At 31.6% G+C, this 17,527-nt stretch overlaps 1 protein-coding gene across 3 annotated transcripts in view; it reads right to left on the minus strand.

Moving 5' to 3' along the window:
- The window catches only part of LOC126894459 (epidermal growth factor receptor), a 57,435-nt gene that overhangs the window by 23,491 nt on the left and 16,417 nt on the right, over positions 1-17,527 (minus strand). Inside the window, exon 1 of one of the 3 annotated variants that reach the window (XM_050665493.1) lies at positions 2,155-2,531. The exons of 1 other annotated variant lie outside the window; for it this stretch is intronic. The gene's annotated coding sequence lies outside the window, so the exon portion shown is untranslated. Of the gene's footprint in view, positions 1-2,154; positions 2,532-4,378; positions 4,507-17,527 lie in introns of those variants that run through there. One more of the 3 variants, XM_050665495.1, reaches the window with a different exon arrangement.

Genomic DNA, 17,527 nt, shown 5'->3' on the forward strand with positions numbered 1-17,527 from the left:
TGCATATAGAAACCTAAGACCAACGACCATTGTATAGGTCAACAATATACACCTAGAAGGGGCTGGTTACTGCATCGACTTTGGCGATGGAGTAAAGGAGAAAAAACCAAGCCACACGAGGTAGGACAATGCAACCGGTATATCATGGCCCATACCCCCGCATATACACACACTTGTCACGTGTTATTGTTATTTATAACAATACTAGTGTAACGACTGCTATTGTGTGTACATCTTTAAGAGTATAGACCATCGTTTCACTCCCAAAAACGTATGATATGCATTTCAAAGTTTAGGACACGCATGGGTTTACCACAAGCTCTTCCGGTAAGGACAGTAACAAAAATTATAGGGATTTGGTTGATTTTCGAAAACACTAGTTGTAGTTCAAGAATACATTATGGAAACAAAAACAATCAACTGTATCACATTAACATAATTATTCAAAAATAAAAATATACCTTTCTAGAATTACAATATTTTGGTTTAAGTAGTGGCTAATTTCATTATTCATGGTAAGCCCCCACACGAATTTGTTCAATAACAGTGGGGCTTATAATATAAAAAAAATTTTAATTTAATTAATGACAATACTTTTACATGCATTATGTGTTTACATGCACGTATTAAAAATGTTCATATCAGATGGGGATGATGATAAGCTTATTAGAAAAGTTAATGGTGATCAAAGTGGAGGGGATTAGGAATTGCATTCAGGCCCTGCATTGACATTTTTATATGATTTCCAAAATGCAAACATTTTGAAAGCTTTATACATGATATTTAATTTAAAATTTATTTAACATAATTAATATGAAAAAAATTTATCTTACAATATTTTTAAGAATAAATTTCAAAATTTGTGTAAATTCAATGGGATTTTAAAATAGATTAAATATTTGAAATTTGCTTAATAAGAAGGAAGCTATCTATGCATGTACAATAATCCTCAGTAATACACTGATAAAGTTAACACACATTTTAAATCTCTTAGATAAGGGGTATAGCTTCCACGAAGTTTTTTCTATAGAGTTTTCATCATTTCCCATAACAAAATCATTTGACCGCCAATTTGACAATTTTGGTTATTTATTACCGATATACTCTAGATACTCCATATAGATTATTTAAATCCGTTAAAAGCTATTTAAAGTGCATACTAAATACATACTATAAATTTTTTAAGTTGTATTTGTTTCTCATAATAGGACTCAATTGTTTATAAGAGACTTTAATGACCGGTGCCAAAGATGTTTATGTGCTTACGCTCACACAGGCGCCTATAGTATTGATACAGTCTGCATGTTTTGATGAAAATAATATGAAAAACACCTACTTAAACTTTTGGGTACATTATACTTCTGCAGTGATAATACCAGCTGATAGTTTTATTTGGAAAGAATACTCCAAATTTGGATAGTAGAAAAAAAACAAATAAAAGAAAACAACATAATCTTAAGTGCAGATAATACGGAACCCGTGTAACAGGTCGGCAGCACCAAATAGGCCTTACTCGTGCATATTGTATAACGATATGTGTGTGTGTGTGTGTGTGTGTACAACCTCCACAAAACGCCTACCTTCGAAGAAAAGCAACATCTGTGTGTGTGTATCTATCGACATTGTGAAATAATTACAATACGAAAACGAATGTACAATATTCATACATTCTTCTAGGATATTAAAAAGAGGAAAATAATGCACAATAGTTAAAAACTTGGCACTAGTTAATAATTGCGCACATATATGACTATTTCAAGTAAATCAACATTTTATGATTGTTACCTGCTTGAATGACGAGAGTAATTTGAATTGGAATTAAATGATAGGAATTCGAGAAAAATTTAGATAAAAACAAATCGCTTAAGAGTGATATGATAAGAGGATTGGAACACTTGATACTTTCGCGTTGTTGTTTACTGTAGTGAATACGATTTTACTCGACAAATCTAAATCCTCGTAAATCGCTTATCAAACATCTTTACTATGTTTTATGGTCTCAGAAATCGATAATTATATAATACAGAAAATAAAAAAATCATATTTGCAAACCACCGAATTTCCAAAAATATGTTCATGGAGAGTACGTTGATTCGTTGTTGTTGTCAACAGATAACAATTATCATAAATTATGTTAAATCGTTGCGGACTTACCAGAAAGCACACCTGTTCATGATGAGATACAACAATCGGTTGTCCAAAAATTATTACTCCATATGCAGGTAAATAGTTATGTAGTCCACAGCACATGCAAACTCACATTTATAGTATTACAATTGTATCGATTCGACGATAGCAAACACTGCGACAATTACGTGTACGAACGCACCGGCAGATCGGCTGGCGGGCACAGACTGAAGACGGCGGAGTGGTATTCAACAGCAATAACGCGGTCAGAAGAGGCTGCTGTGGCGGATTGGTCCGATAGGCACGCGTTGGAGGGTAGGGAGTTAAAGCGAGACGACGGGGAGCGACCGAGACCACTCCGTCCTAGAGTGTATAGCCGTCGATTATACACAATAATATTACACTGTACAGCGACCGTGTGTGTGTGTATGTGTGGTGTGCTCGTATACTTATAAACATTACCACCAGGTATGTGCCAGGTAAGCGGCGCAGCGCGCGCTGTGTGTGTGCGTGCGTCGTACGTTAGGCGTTGGTGGGTGTATAACGGACAAACCCGGTCGAGTGTTTTCGTTTTCTACAGCTAAACTCCCAATAGTATAATGTATGTTTTTTCTGTGTTTATAAACCGTCTGCCTGCTTACCGATACCGTGTCCAAGAGACGCGTGTCCCTCTGGTCGTACCTCTTTTTCAACCTCTCGGTCCTCGTGCAGTTGTTTGGTTCTCATGCAGTGTCTTGTATGTGTGTGCATAATATATTTACACTTGAATGTATATGTCAATACGGAGTAGACAACAACAAGTCGTTTTGTTTGTTGAGTAAATACAATAGTAGTAATAATAATAGTAACCCAAAAGAGATACGATAAGAAGTTAGTTTGTGACATACAAACAATACTCGATTTGCTCGCCATAAGCGTTGTGGAAGGTTTGATCATCACCCTCTAGAATTTACATTTTATTTAAATATCGGTTAAGTGATGTACAAGCTCATAAGAAAATTACAAGATATCAACTACAGGATTTGAGATAGCCGATACCCATAACGAGTAGAAGAAATAATACTGGAGGAGATAAATATTTTGTCGAAAAAAAATTATCACCTTGTACAGCCTCACAGTACGCCATGTTTATAATATAATTATACACGTTCAACGTGATCCGTAGTTACCTATAATAACAATATCGTCGGCACCAACTTTTCTGGACGCATACATAGTATAATTTGATAAAAGAGTTTTGTAACCATCTAATAAAAAAAACAGATGTTAACATATTTAGAGGAATTTATTTCGGCGGTTACGTTTTGGAATAATTATCGATGAAAAAGAGATATTGAACTATTGGAGATGCGTTAATTATACATATTGTACAGACAATGTTAATTCAGAGCACAGAACTTTGAAAAAATAAACGTGCGTAGATCCTATAGAAATCGACAAATAACATTTAGAGGTTCAAGAAAACTACATTTATTTACAATTTCCAACAACAGGCTAAGAAATTTTTTTTTTCTCACTCAACAAAATATCAGCGATACTGTAGAGTCAATAATTTATACAACCAGATTCAAAACTATCGTCTAGGATATACGTGTTAACTTCAGTAATTAACCGAGATGTTATTTCTCGTCGTCCAGCGGACACGTACAAGACGACGATAGATGATTATTTAAAACGTTCAGCGTTTTAATCTGCCGAAACGTTTAATAATGAGGTCTGCTGAAGAATGCGACTTCATCTGTTCTCTATACACAATACTATATTTACAGTACTATATAGTCAGCAGCATTCCTGCGTTCACCGTGTCGACGCCATTATAATATGCGCCGCGAGACCGTTGTCGGCACATAATGTAATATCAATAACTGATATAATTGACGTGCATACATGTATGTGTTTATAGTTTTTAATTAGATGCTAATCGGATTAAACGAGTTACGGGTCAGACGCGGGTAATGCTTGTAACGCGTGTATGTGTTGTTTCTACGGCCGGAGTAAGTTCTAGCGCAGAGGACGTTGAATTTTCCCAACTCGTGCTCCAATCTGCAGATATAATATAGGCACGAATTCTTGAACCGCCCACAAAACGATCAGTTTTTATTTTTATCATATGTTTGATGTATGAACTGTGCGCCCTTGCCAAGTAGGTTTTAAATACTTAATCCTGTTCGAGAGAGCAAGAAAAATAACGAGGAAATAATTTTACTTTAATTGCACTTGGAATGCATATAAATGAAAACAATACGTTTACCTGGTAGCAGTGATGAAGGACGACGTTTCTATAACTGATGCCCAAGATAGTTTTCATAAAATAAAAGCCTTGCCAATAACACAAGTCGTGTATAAACCGCAACAATTGCAATGAGATCCGGGGGACTTAGGACTAAATTGTTTTCATAAAAATTCATATCTTACCTGAAAATAAAAATAAAAATAAATTAGATAATCCATTATAACGTACTGACAATTCAATAATGACTAAAAATCAATTATAGAATCTTATGTTGTTTTAATTCAAAAGAATTACACAATATAAAAGGGAGGTCACCAATCATGTGTATAAAATAAAATTCTTGTCATGTGGTAAAGCTTTTATTTATCATTCCCAGTAAAGCAATTGAATGTCGGGCGAGGCTAAGATTGATGTGTCAAAAACAAAATAACACAAAAAATAGGCAATGACCGCATTACAGGTTATCATTGGAATTGCCAATAGTTAAATAATAACTTTTTTTATTTAAGCTACATGCCGCCATTAATGATTATTAAATGTTATTAAAGTAGAATATTATACGGAGTGGATTGACCTGACGAAAAAAAATTTATCTTTATTTAGTTTGAAAACAGTCATGATTATCATATTTACAAAGTGTGAGATGGTAAGACCCGCATCCAATCTACCGAGGGAAAAAATGTTCTTTTTTTAAGTTATTTATCATTGTCAACAGTTTTATTGTTTTAACTAAACGAATGAAAAAACGCAAAGAAAAAATCACCCACATTTCCATTTTGACATCCAGTAAACTGATACGGTGCACCGAAAATATCCTTTGTTAAACAAGCTTGAGCCGTTTATCAAATAAATAAGCTGATTTTTTCATATAAAATTATCAATGACACATTATGTTATCTTCTGTTTACTACGAATAACGTTATTATCAAAAACGATAAATTTATATATAAAAAATTGTTTTTCTTGCAATGCCCAAAATGTCATAGCACAATCATCTATTTATAGTCTTAAACGCAATTAGATTCCTATTTATGGCAAATGCGTTTGTTTGGGGACTTTATGACATTATTTACATTTACTTAATATCCTATTATGTAAAATTAATTCATATAATTTGTGCAGTTTTATGACCATTTAACATATCGAATACATAATAGTCTGGGCTGTTAGATCCAATAATCCATGTAAAATTTTTTTAAGTCAGAGTAAACTACTGTGTGGCCTAACGTCTTACAATTTAAAAACTTGGCACTGAATGATTAATTTTTGTACACTAACAGTGATCTTACATATCATCTAGACTTTTTTTTATAATTAATAATGATAACCGTATGATTAAAATCATACAATAACAATTAATTTCATAATTAATCTATTGTATGTTTGCATAATAAAGTATGCAAAATTTTCATTGCTCTAAAAATATTGTCTCTTACGTTTAATTATATGACACATAAAAAATAAGTCGGTAATTATGAAAAAAAAAAATTTTAATAATGTATTCATTTTTATGGAGGGTTTAAATAAATATTATTCCAATTTTTTTAGTACAATTTGATTGCAAATATAAAAATTTCGTAAAGTAGAATGTACTTCACATAGTTTATTAACACCGCTGATTTCAACTATAAATGTTTGAAATATATAATAATTGTCCACTTAACAACAGTTAATCAAATATGCAAATATTATACATATCTGTTTGAATTCTTGAGCAAAAAAAAAAATGCAGTTAAGTATTTAAAAAAATTATTTGAACATAGGTTATTGAATTATGAAAGGTTTATCAATAATTCAGAATCACATTTCTTTGAATCAAACAATTTTTCAAATTTAAAGAAGTAAAAGAATTACTTTGTCCTTTAAGCATATGAAATTAATATTTGTGTTACAAACTACAAGTTTAAAAAAAAATGTCCAAACGACTTTTTTACTTTTTAATATTCAAACACTATCTTCAGTTTTGTGTCGAGCGTTTCTTGATAGTGATTTTAATCATCAGATATCATTTATACTTGTCCCAGATATGTCGAGTCAGCACTGTGTTGTTTTTTTGCATTAAAATTATTACTCATTGATTTAAAATTTTCACATCTCAATCACAAAAACGTATTCTACTTCGATTGAAGACTTAAGACTAAAAATTAGTTTAACAGATTTGGGATTGAACTATATAAAGAACCTCGGTTATCAAACACGGGCAATAAGTATCTATAATTTAAAAATCTTATAGTTGTAAACAATATCATAAACACTTTTTTATTTTTTATAGTTAACAGTTATATTTTATTATTATAATTTAATGACCAACACCATCAGACACACGTGCAAATTGGTTGTAAATACAAACTGAAATTTCTAAGAATTTCGCCTTGCAAATTATTAGCTGACTTTTTTCTCCACTGAACACTTTATAGTAATAAAACGATGAAAATTTCGAAAATTTATCATTATAAGTACTATTTGTATATGCATGTACTTGACGAAAGACTATACACACAAGTTAATAGTAGTGTAGTTAATAATGAACTATATGATTTGGAACGCAATATCGTTTTATCATTACTGTCGATTGTATTACTGTGTATCTACAAAGGATAATAATAATTATAACGTGTGATACGTTGAAACACAAAGAATTCTTAGTCGTGTTCGCTTAGTTGTCAGTTATAATAAATCCCAACACATATTATTATAAACATATCGAATCGGTTGACGTGTGAGAAATGTATAGGTTTTCAAGTTGTATTGTTAGTCTATGTCTTTTTAAATTTCCTAGTATATAACATAGATGTATTTGAATTGTTCATGATTTGAAATCTATAACTATATAATAGGCTACCTTTAAAAATATATCTGTTGTACGATGTTCAATAACGAACGATATACCGTAGCATATTTTTTAAGACAATAAAAGTTAGAACTGTTAAAATACAACTAAAAACTTGAGATTAGATTACTAAGTTAGAAAATAATAATGAACACAATCGCAATAGCTAATGATTCGATAAATTAAACAAATATCATCCAAACCTATTATGAAGTATTGTTAAACCTAATTTGTCAATTTTATTTATTTGTCAACTTAATGGTAACTATTATTTAGGAAAACCTCATACCAAATACAATGCTTGTTTACGTTGCTTAGAAACGCATACGTGTAATTTAAAATTCCTTATTATATTTTTTTTGTCGAAATACTTCAAACAACAAGCTCATTGTCTATTTTCCAATCAACACTAGTACTACTTTTTACATTATGTTGCATCATAGATATTGTAAAATGTTTGTCAATTTGAACAAACACAATAATCTTAAAATTGGTGTCTCTTGTCTCCATCCTTAAGTAATTAGTATATATGAAATTCAATAGAGAAAAAAGCGCTTTGCTAATATTTAAAAAATTGATAGTCGACTCCATTAGCTAGTGCAAATTTTCAATGCGGCAGTGAAGTAAATACAATAGTAAATGTGAAAAGGTTGTAGGAATGTGCATCTAACGCGCATGCGTAACGTGTTTTTCGATAAACAGTTTCCAATAGATATAGAACTGAACGTGTCGTCTCTAGATCATTCTATACAGGACGCTTATATTACAAATAGTATGATGTTTCCTCGATTGCACACGTTTCTTCCGTCACGCCTTAGATGTGTCAGACCTATCCATTTGGCCAATGACTCAAATGTTTATTTTAAGCGAATGAGTATTACCTGCGCACCTTCTCGAATTCCAGTGTAATTAACGTATTCTATTTCTATTGGAATCAAATGTTGCGAGAGTTGAAACGATTCTGCAGAGTCAATTTTACATAATATGCGCCTAATGGGTAATTAATATTTGTTTAAAATTCAGTTTCTTCGAACACTCTGTATTATTGCGACGAGGCTGTACAATGCAATTTGGAGGGAGCATTGACTACATAAAAAAATAAAATCCACATATAGTGTATTATGTTTGGCGATTGGTATACGTTGGGTCCCCACCCTCTCGTCGCTTCCTACCTGTATACGACACTTGCTCTTTCTCGAATACCTGAGAGCGTGTGCGTTGACCGCCACGGTAGTCAGCTGGTAGAGGGGCAGACTGCGTGTTGTGGCGGTTGAAACCTGTTGTGTTCGCTAGATAATAGCATTTTCTCCTTTATGAACTTGGGGCTACTGAACTAGCGGCTATTCGGTACACGATGCTGGGGTAAGATGATGCGATGTGTTAGAACGACATGGTTGAGATGGCGCGATCTATCGATCTTGAAAGAACATATGTTTAATAAGATGCCTATACAAACTCCTAAATTCCCTCGATATATTCATATACAATCAGTATAATACTCACAGTATTATACAGAAACAAGAATCTAATAGTAGTATATAAATGACAAAAATATGAAAATTCAAGAATCTTATAACCTTTTATATACCAAATGATCGAATTTATAAACATATGTTTATTGTAATAATCATAATAATTAAAGCAATTAAGATTATATATATTATATTTTTAATTTGTTATAATAAAAAGAGATAATATCCAGTCAAAGGTATTCATTCATTATAGGTTGATACTTACAACATGATAGGCTGTAACATTGAAATAAGTAGAAAAGTGATATTTATTTACAGCTTTAAAGAACAATACTGATAGCGACAGTCAAGGAAAACTAGAAGTTAGCTGTTAAATTAAAAGTTATGTAAGAGATAACTACTAGTATACTACCAAATCGAATTTAAAAGGTAGTATTAAAAATAAAAATGATAATAATACAAAACAATTACGAATGCATAGATAAAAATCTTAATCTAATTTACTTATTCAGAAATGTATCTTATTAATAAAGTATGAATAATTAAATATTTCTAGAGAATTTTATATATAAAGGGGCTCAAACAGTAATGTTTTTTAGTAAACTACAATATACAATATATTTAAATGTTTGTATAAATTATATCAAGTATAAATTATTTATTCAAATATTTATTAGGTTTGTTGAAAACAAACAAATGGATCAAAATCACAGATGACAAAACTTACGTCCATAGTAATAAATTATCTTATACATAGAGAGTTATTTTATTTTTTAACAATAATGGTTCTTTGAAGAGCTGCTCTACACGAAAAATTATTTGTCTACTACCATTCTTCATTCTCTAAAATCGTATCAACTTTCGATTGTTAAATAGCAACCCAAATTTTTTTAATACCATCAGATTGATTCAATTAAAAAAAAGTTCGTTTTATATTATTTGATTTTTAGAGAGTTACGCTGTTTAGGGGCGAATTATAAAAAAAAACCCAGCACAGGAGGTTTGTGGCACAGTGGTGAAGTGGCATAGATGGATCAAGTATAATGATATCTGACAGTGATTAAAATCACTATCAAAAATAAACGCTTCGATGCAAATCTTTAGATAGTGTTTAATTTTAAAAAAATTGGTGTTTTATTCCAAAAGCTACTTGATCTGCTGGTTCCTTATTAATATCTCGATTAAGATAAAGTATGTCGAATGAAAAAGGGTTTATTAAAAAATATTTGTTCTCATAAAAAAATTGTGTGGATCCATAAACTTTTCAATAAGTTATAGCATTATAAAGATAATATAATATAAATAATAAAATCGAGAATTTTCACACTAAAATAGCATTCAGTAGCCATTTTCGCCGTGAAGAAAAGTCCAGAGGTCAAATTTTTTTTTTTCAAATGAAAGTATATTACATTAGCTTTAATTTAAGATATATATAAAAGTGTCAGACCTTCCGGAACATTTTCAAAAGTTATGTTGAAAAAGTAAATTTTTTGTGAAAAAGTTGTCATTTTAAATCCCCCCCTGTGGGCAGGTTAAGTGTCAGATTTACAAAAAAAATATACCAAATGATAGGTAAAGACATCAAGCATCTATATAAAAAAAAATTATATTGATATGTTCATTTTTGAAAAAGTTACGGCAGTTTTTAGTAAAAAAAATTGAAAAAATTTCGAAAATTAGCGATTTTTAAATTTGTAATTTTTTTGGAGGTTTCCCCCATTTACGGGGAACGAGGGAAATTTTTTCAATTTTGAAGGGTAATGTCTTCGACTAGATACGATTTGTGATCTTTTGACGTATCGTTGAAAGAAATCCGTTCGGTGAGAGCTGAGAAAAAGTGGTAACAGACACAAAAAAAAAAACACATCATAGTAAAACCAATACCTTCTCAGCTTCGCATCGAAGCTAAAAAAGGTATTTATTTTTAAAAAACAACATCTTTGTTGGGTTGTTTATTGATAAATGCTTAGGGTTCATAACATGATACACATTTTATCGTATTTCTATGAACTAGTAGCGTTTATTGATGTTAACACATGGTAAAAAAATTAACTATAGTTTATATAATCGCTAATGTTCTAATTAATAGCACGATGAGTCGATAATACAAGTATATAGGAAGTTATTAACATTTTAAAATATACAATGAAGGTGTTTTTATTTTTATCACTAGTCTTTTTTAGGCCGCATTCTTTCTCTCGCATAGGTATAAAAATATTAATTTTTATAATTATTATAAAATAAACTAGTTAATTATGTATATGGTCATTTGAAAATATAAAGTTTTCACCTTTTTAAGGTATAATAGATTACCATAAAAAATATTTCATGATTTATAAAATTAGTAAACAAAATGTACCTAAAAGAAAGTAAAAAAAAATTGTCAATATTATGTTTATTTATTGATTAATTAAGTGGTTCGTGATAATGGGATCACCCTGTATATATAATAAGGCGCCATAACTGTTAAGAAAAATGAGGGCTAAGAAAAATGATATAGTAATAATATCTCTTTTGATAATCATGAGGGATATTTATTTAAAAGACCCACATGAAATCTTAAAAACACGTGGATTTTTAATAAAAATATTAGCTGGTATATTATAGTAAAATGATACACATCAAGAGTTTATAGACTCTGAAAAATAATTCATTTTCAAAAATGAAAATTTTCATTTTTCCAAATTCCCAAACATGTTTGTATTATATTATAATCTGTGTTGAAATTAATCAAAGTATAATATTTTGAATTAATTTTGTTCAAGCATGAATATTTTTTCAACTCTATTTACAACACTTAATTGTGTTATTGTTAATAACGTGCTATTTTGTTGCGTCATCGGATGATTAGTAAATCCTTGTTTCACACATACAAGAATTGAACATTCAAAGTATTATTATTATACATTATTGAAATCCTGTTTGTTTATCGAGTAGTGTTACTTTCAATATTTGCATTATCATCAATAGGAATTTAAAATACTTCTTACGACGTATTCTTTAATAAACGTTAACATAAAAAATTTTAACGGGAAAATTTTGTCAATATTACATAATATATTTTTATTTCAATAACAAATAATGCAATAAGATCATTAGGATAATTTAATAATACCTATTTAGTATTAAAGTGGCGGAAAATGTTTAGAAAAAAAGTTGTAAAATAACCAACTTAATAGATAAATTTATTTTATTTTATTAATAGTGATTCGAACTAAACGAACTCCTTGCGTCTATGTACGCAAGTAGTATACAGAAATGTACAAGTAGCTGCCTATACATGTCTAATAGGAGTAGTGTTATCAACCAAATTTTTTGAACAAGTTTATTCTAAATATGAAATTCCAGATTTCTTTAGAAAAGATAAATTAATTGAAAAATGTAATTAAATAAATAACAAAACGTAAAGAAATGTAAAATTAAGCAGAAATTTTTATTTTTAAATTAATTAGATCTCTATGTATGCTTGTTGAGTTGCATTTATTTTTTCTTAAAGGGTATAAATCAAATGTACTCTCAAGAAAAATGTAATTTTAATATGTTCTTTCGGTATCATTTGTAAGTGGATTGTTAGAAAATTTTAATTATGCTAAGAGTTGAATAACAATTGTATTTACGAATAATCTGTATGAATGCAAAAACATAGATAATAAAAAATATACAGATAATAATGAGAATAGCATAAAATTTAACGATGTAAGTAAGAATTAATACAGTGTTATTGTCGAGATAGCTAAAAACAACTACACAACAGTAACAATATATTTAAGTTATATATGTGACATTTTTTATTGTTAATTATTATTATTATTGTTCACCCACGGAAAAATAAGGTACGTATACGAATAAGAGTGACAATCAACGAAGGTCTTACATAAAAAATTATACCCATAAACTTTTTAAAACAAAAATTAAATTGATTTTCATAAAATCATTGTGCGGTCAGGACGTGATTCACTGTATTAATTAGTCTAACATTAATAGAAATGTTCAAAATGATAAAAAAAGAAATTTAAGAGAGAAATTTTACACATCAATCATTTTGAGCATTCCAGAAATATAATTATTTATTATTAGAATAAATATTAAAAGGAATAATTGATTAAAATTGTAAAATCAGGAGGTCTATTCCTTTTGCGTTCTCTTTATTTTAAGCCCTGATCGTTAGGAAAATAATCTCTGACTAAGCTTAAGTTGTAAGATAATTTTCTATTTACTTTTGACAACGGTTTGTTTGTACCATAATATCGTTAAATCCAGTTAAGAATTACAATCGAGAACACGTAGTCGACTAGCTTATAGTATCACTTTAAAAGTAAATATAATAATAACAATACAAATATCAACCATGACGCATGAGGAGATGTTATATGGCAAAAGGTAAATTACATCAAAAACGTCGAAATCATGATTTTCACCGAGCTGAGAAAATATTTGACTGCGAATGTAACTACAAGTAAAAGATAATTAGGTTTTATGACCATAAAAACAGTCTTTCAGTCGATTGGTTTTATACGTTGTACTTGTTGGGAAATTATGAGATGATTATTTTTTGTACGCATTAAAGCACTAGTTACATAGTTTTTAAGTGTAATAAAAATAACGCATTAGAATTGATGGGTTCAATTTCGAAGTAATCTACGTAAAATAATGTACATTTAAGGCGAATATTCCTGTGGGAACTTTCGGACAGTTGATCTGATGTTGAGCTCGCGGTAGGTATACTATACGTGTGTACAGCAAGTTATAATCATAATTGAATCGTACAGAGCAATTATCTTGGAAACGATCGCACACCTACGCTGGTCGCAGACGTGTGCGACTGAAGGACCGTCTAAAAAACTATGCTGCACGCAAACTGACAATTGATAAACAGTCTATTAGACATACCACAATTTTCCCACGAAAAAAGAGAAGCGATAACAGGCATTGCAGGAGTAGATTTATTTGAAACGAAACTGTGGGGTTTTTGTTAACAGTGACCTTTAAAAAGAATGGCGAACAAACTGTTAAAAAAATATAATTCAAGAGGACCATATGTTGAACTCGGCATTGCGTATATTTTTTTCTTTTCTTATCTTTTTTTACTTGCTAACTGTTTAGTTGTTCAAGGGATTTGTATACTGGTATCCAATATACGGACCACAGGCACGTTGTGCTGTCGACTGGTTGACGATTTGGCAAATGTTCAAATGCCATTTATATTTGTGTTTAAGTTTTTTGTCTATCGATATCGTTGTATATTGTTGTTTATACATGATGAGGACACAATTGCGAGATTTCGGACTAACACTACACTGTACACAAAACAAAAAATAATAATTCATCGACAGTGCACAGATTTACATTACCAATATGTCGGTCACTACCTACCCAGTTTATTTTTATTGTATACTCGAATAATGAAATTTAATTCCCAATAAGCATTTCTAAGAAGTGTAGTTATTACCCGAAAATATTGTTCCACAGTTTTGTTTTGAACGCGTACGTCGGCAGCATAATGCAGTCACACGTGCCGCAATATAAAGTAAAAAATCTATCTGCGCTAATGGTTATCGTTTTATCTGCTTAATGTGCTTTTTGGCGTCCGCGGCTATTGCAAAGACACGCTTCGGAGAAAGGAGAACCGAGTGGTTAGTTGGTATTGTTGTGGTTATTTTTTTATTTATTTATTTAGACTCAAACAACTATCGCTGACTTTTTTCAACCTTTTTTTCAAACATCGGCGGCAGTGAGTTTGCTGACGTTGAGCGCGTTTCCGCGAGTTTCGATTCTCTAAATGGTCAACCGCCAAACAAAACCGGTCGCCAATCTTAAGTATACTCGTTTTATGTCGACGACCCCTCGCCGTACGCTGCTGCCACTGTGGTTTATAGGCATACTTTCCCCGACAACAGACATGACGGCTTAGAAAAAAAAAAAATACTAAACGCTGCGCGGCCTTAGGGACTGAGGGACTAGGAACGAAATCTATCCGCGCCCGATACTGTTCACTAAAGTACACCACAAGTTGCAATACTGGAAATGACAATCGCTTCGCAGGTGCATCGCCATTGCACAACACGTCCGAATGTCATCCTCTGTTTGACCATCGTTTTACAGGAAACGTTAACGAGCCGTCAAAACGTGTGGTGGTGGCGGTTTCCTCGAGGAGCTCACTAGTCCTCGATGAACTTCTGTCGGCAGTATTGGATACGTCAGTTTGGAGTGCATGTGCTAGACCGACAGGAGGCGGTCCGTGAGAATTTAATTGGTTTCACTTCACGGCCATATGAATATCATATTTGGGGGCAGTACGACGACGAAACAAGAAAAAATATTCCGAACTATTCAGCTCATGACGCGTTGAAAACTACCGATTTCGGTAATAATACACATGTTTTTTGGATCGCCTAAATGAGTGTACTAATCATTTTCATGGCAGATGCGTAACCAAGTAACTTCTTGTATTATTCAGTCAAACACAAAAACAAATTATGATNGGTAATAATACACATGTTTTTTGGATCGCCTAAATGAGTGTACTAATCATTTTCATGGCAGATGCGTAACCAAGTAACTTCTTATATTATTCAGTCAAACAAAAACAAATTATGACTCCAAGTTACAAAACATATATGGTATAATGATGTTCAGGTGGCAATGAAAAATATTTTCAATTATTTATATTATATAAATAATAGACAAATTTTTCAATAATTGCTGCGCATCTGAAAACTTTTAAATTCTTAGGTAATATTATAGTTTCCATTATTAATATTATAATAAACCAAAAGATAAATTTGTAGCAATTAAATTTATATGATTTAAAATAAATGCACACGACAAATCACCAACCGTATACGTATTTTTTTTAATGAAGGAGCACCTAACTCTGTATTTATGATGTAGAGAGACCATCATTTATAGACCGCATAGGACGGTGGTCGAGTGATATTTATCGTCAGTCGGTAGTGGTCTACTGAATTTTGGATGATCGTCCACACAATAATTATGTACAATCCGATAATTATTCTTAAGGATAAAATAAAAAAACTAGTGTAGAGGGAGGCAGAGGGTAAGATAACATGTACCATAGAAAAATAACAAACAAATAATACAATCATTATTGTTACAAAATGACCATCCAACGCGGCGGATACTAACTGCTGATGGTTGACCGACCTAGCCCAGTTATTAACCTCGTAACAATTGCGCGCGCGCACACATAAGGTCTAGAAAACACTGTACGTACAAGAAAATACTGCGTTACAATTGCAACTATTCATTACTTCGCCGTTTGCTAATTGGCCATGCCCATCCTGAAACAAATCGCTATCAAAATATTGACATGGTTTTGGCAAAGTATGTAAAGTAAGATCAAAATAAATTTCAATGAGGTTTATAAACGAAGAAATAGTAACTTGATCGTAAACGTCAATTAGTTATTGTTTCTGGTATTTTTTTGGATATGAAAATAAAAAAATTATACATAATATTAACTTTATACAAAATTTGTATGTTTTTTTATTGTTTAAAAATGGTGATGTTAAATCATTTTTTTACCCAAGTCATGATACTCGAATATGATCCTAATTGTAATATTTATCTAAAATAGTTTACTGTTACGTTCTAATAAATGAATTTGAAATATTCAAAAACCATAAATAACCAACCTTGTAAAAAAATTTGGGGTTCAACGAATCAATTAATAGTATCGTCGTCGCGTTTGGTTAGACAAAACATCTGGATTATAAATGAGACTCGCGTGAACAGATACTTCAATGTAGTACATTTGACTACTAATATCACTAAAAAAATAATATAACGCTGTTCATGGTGAATCACATGAAAATTAGACTGATGTAAAAACAATATAAATTAGTTAAAAATCAACTCGGTCAAATAACTGTAATCGAACTATTTAATGTTTTTTTACGTTTTTGATCAATCACTGTAGATAAAAAATATATAACTGTTAGATAAAAGTAAGAAGTGTGTACGATATCAGTCGGCTTCATTACATACAACGAATGGGGTTAGGTATGTCCACTATGCGTATACGTATATTATATGCACAATTATAACATACGACGGCTGTGGTGTAATGGAATTTCGGGCGGGAGCATTATGAGTTTTTATATGTATGTATATATATAACCGTAATATACAAACAGACATACACGGTAGCAGCCCATGAGGCGGCGGCAGACTACCTGTTGAAAATTATACGCGCCGTGAGAGACTTGGCAACGTTGCTTCGGTGGTCGTAAGGAGACGGCGGTGGAGAACACGCTCCGCTGACTTCCCTTGACAATGGCTTTGCCGGCCGCTTCTACGGCTCTTCTTCGATCCGCCGACGACGTGTGTGATGTTAAGAGATCCTCGTTTTTCCGAGATAATAAGAAGTCTCACGTGTCATAGGTTGGTGGTAACCGCGAATACCGGTCGTTTTACCTAACCAGATATACGAATAAAAAAAAAAAGTACACTCTGTCTATCGTGGACTTGGCAAATACAATCTTCTGTCAGTAAAATAAGATAACAACGGATTAACTTGACACGAGATTGTTTTATTATGTCGCCAGTTTAAAGTGGTGGTGGCCTTGACAATAAAAAGATAGATGTGAAAGTCGTACGGTCCTCTAACGATTTGGAGTCGGTCGTTGGCCGATGTACCGACAGTGAACAATGGACACACATACACACATTCCACGGGGTTGTGGGGGATACTGTTCGTTGGTCGTTTGGACCCACAGCACATTCACATATCTACAAATAGCATTTAGTGAATGAATTCATTGCTAGGACGACGTTGATCGAATAGTGACCGTACAATCTCGATATACATAAAACTCGAACCCAAATGAAACGTAAACTAAAATC

Source organism: Daktulosphaira vitifoliae, unplaced genomic scaffold, assembly GCF_025091365.1.
Source record: "Daktulosphaira vitifoliae isolate Bord-2020 unplaced genomic scaffold, ASM2509136v1 Scaffold_1, whole genome shotgun sequence".
NCBI lineage: Eukaryota > Metazoa > Arthropoda > Insecta > Hemiptera > Phylloxeridae > Daktulosphaira > Daktulosphaira vitifoliae.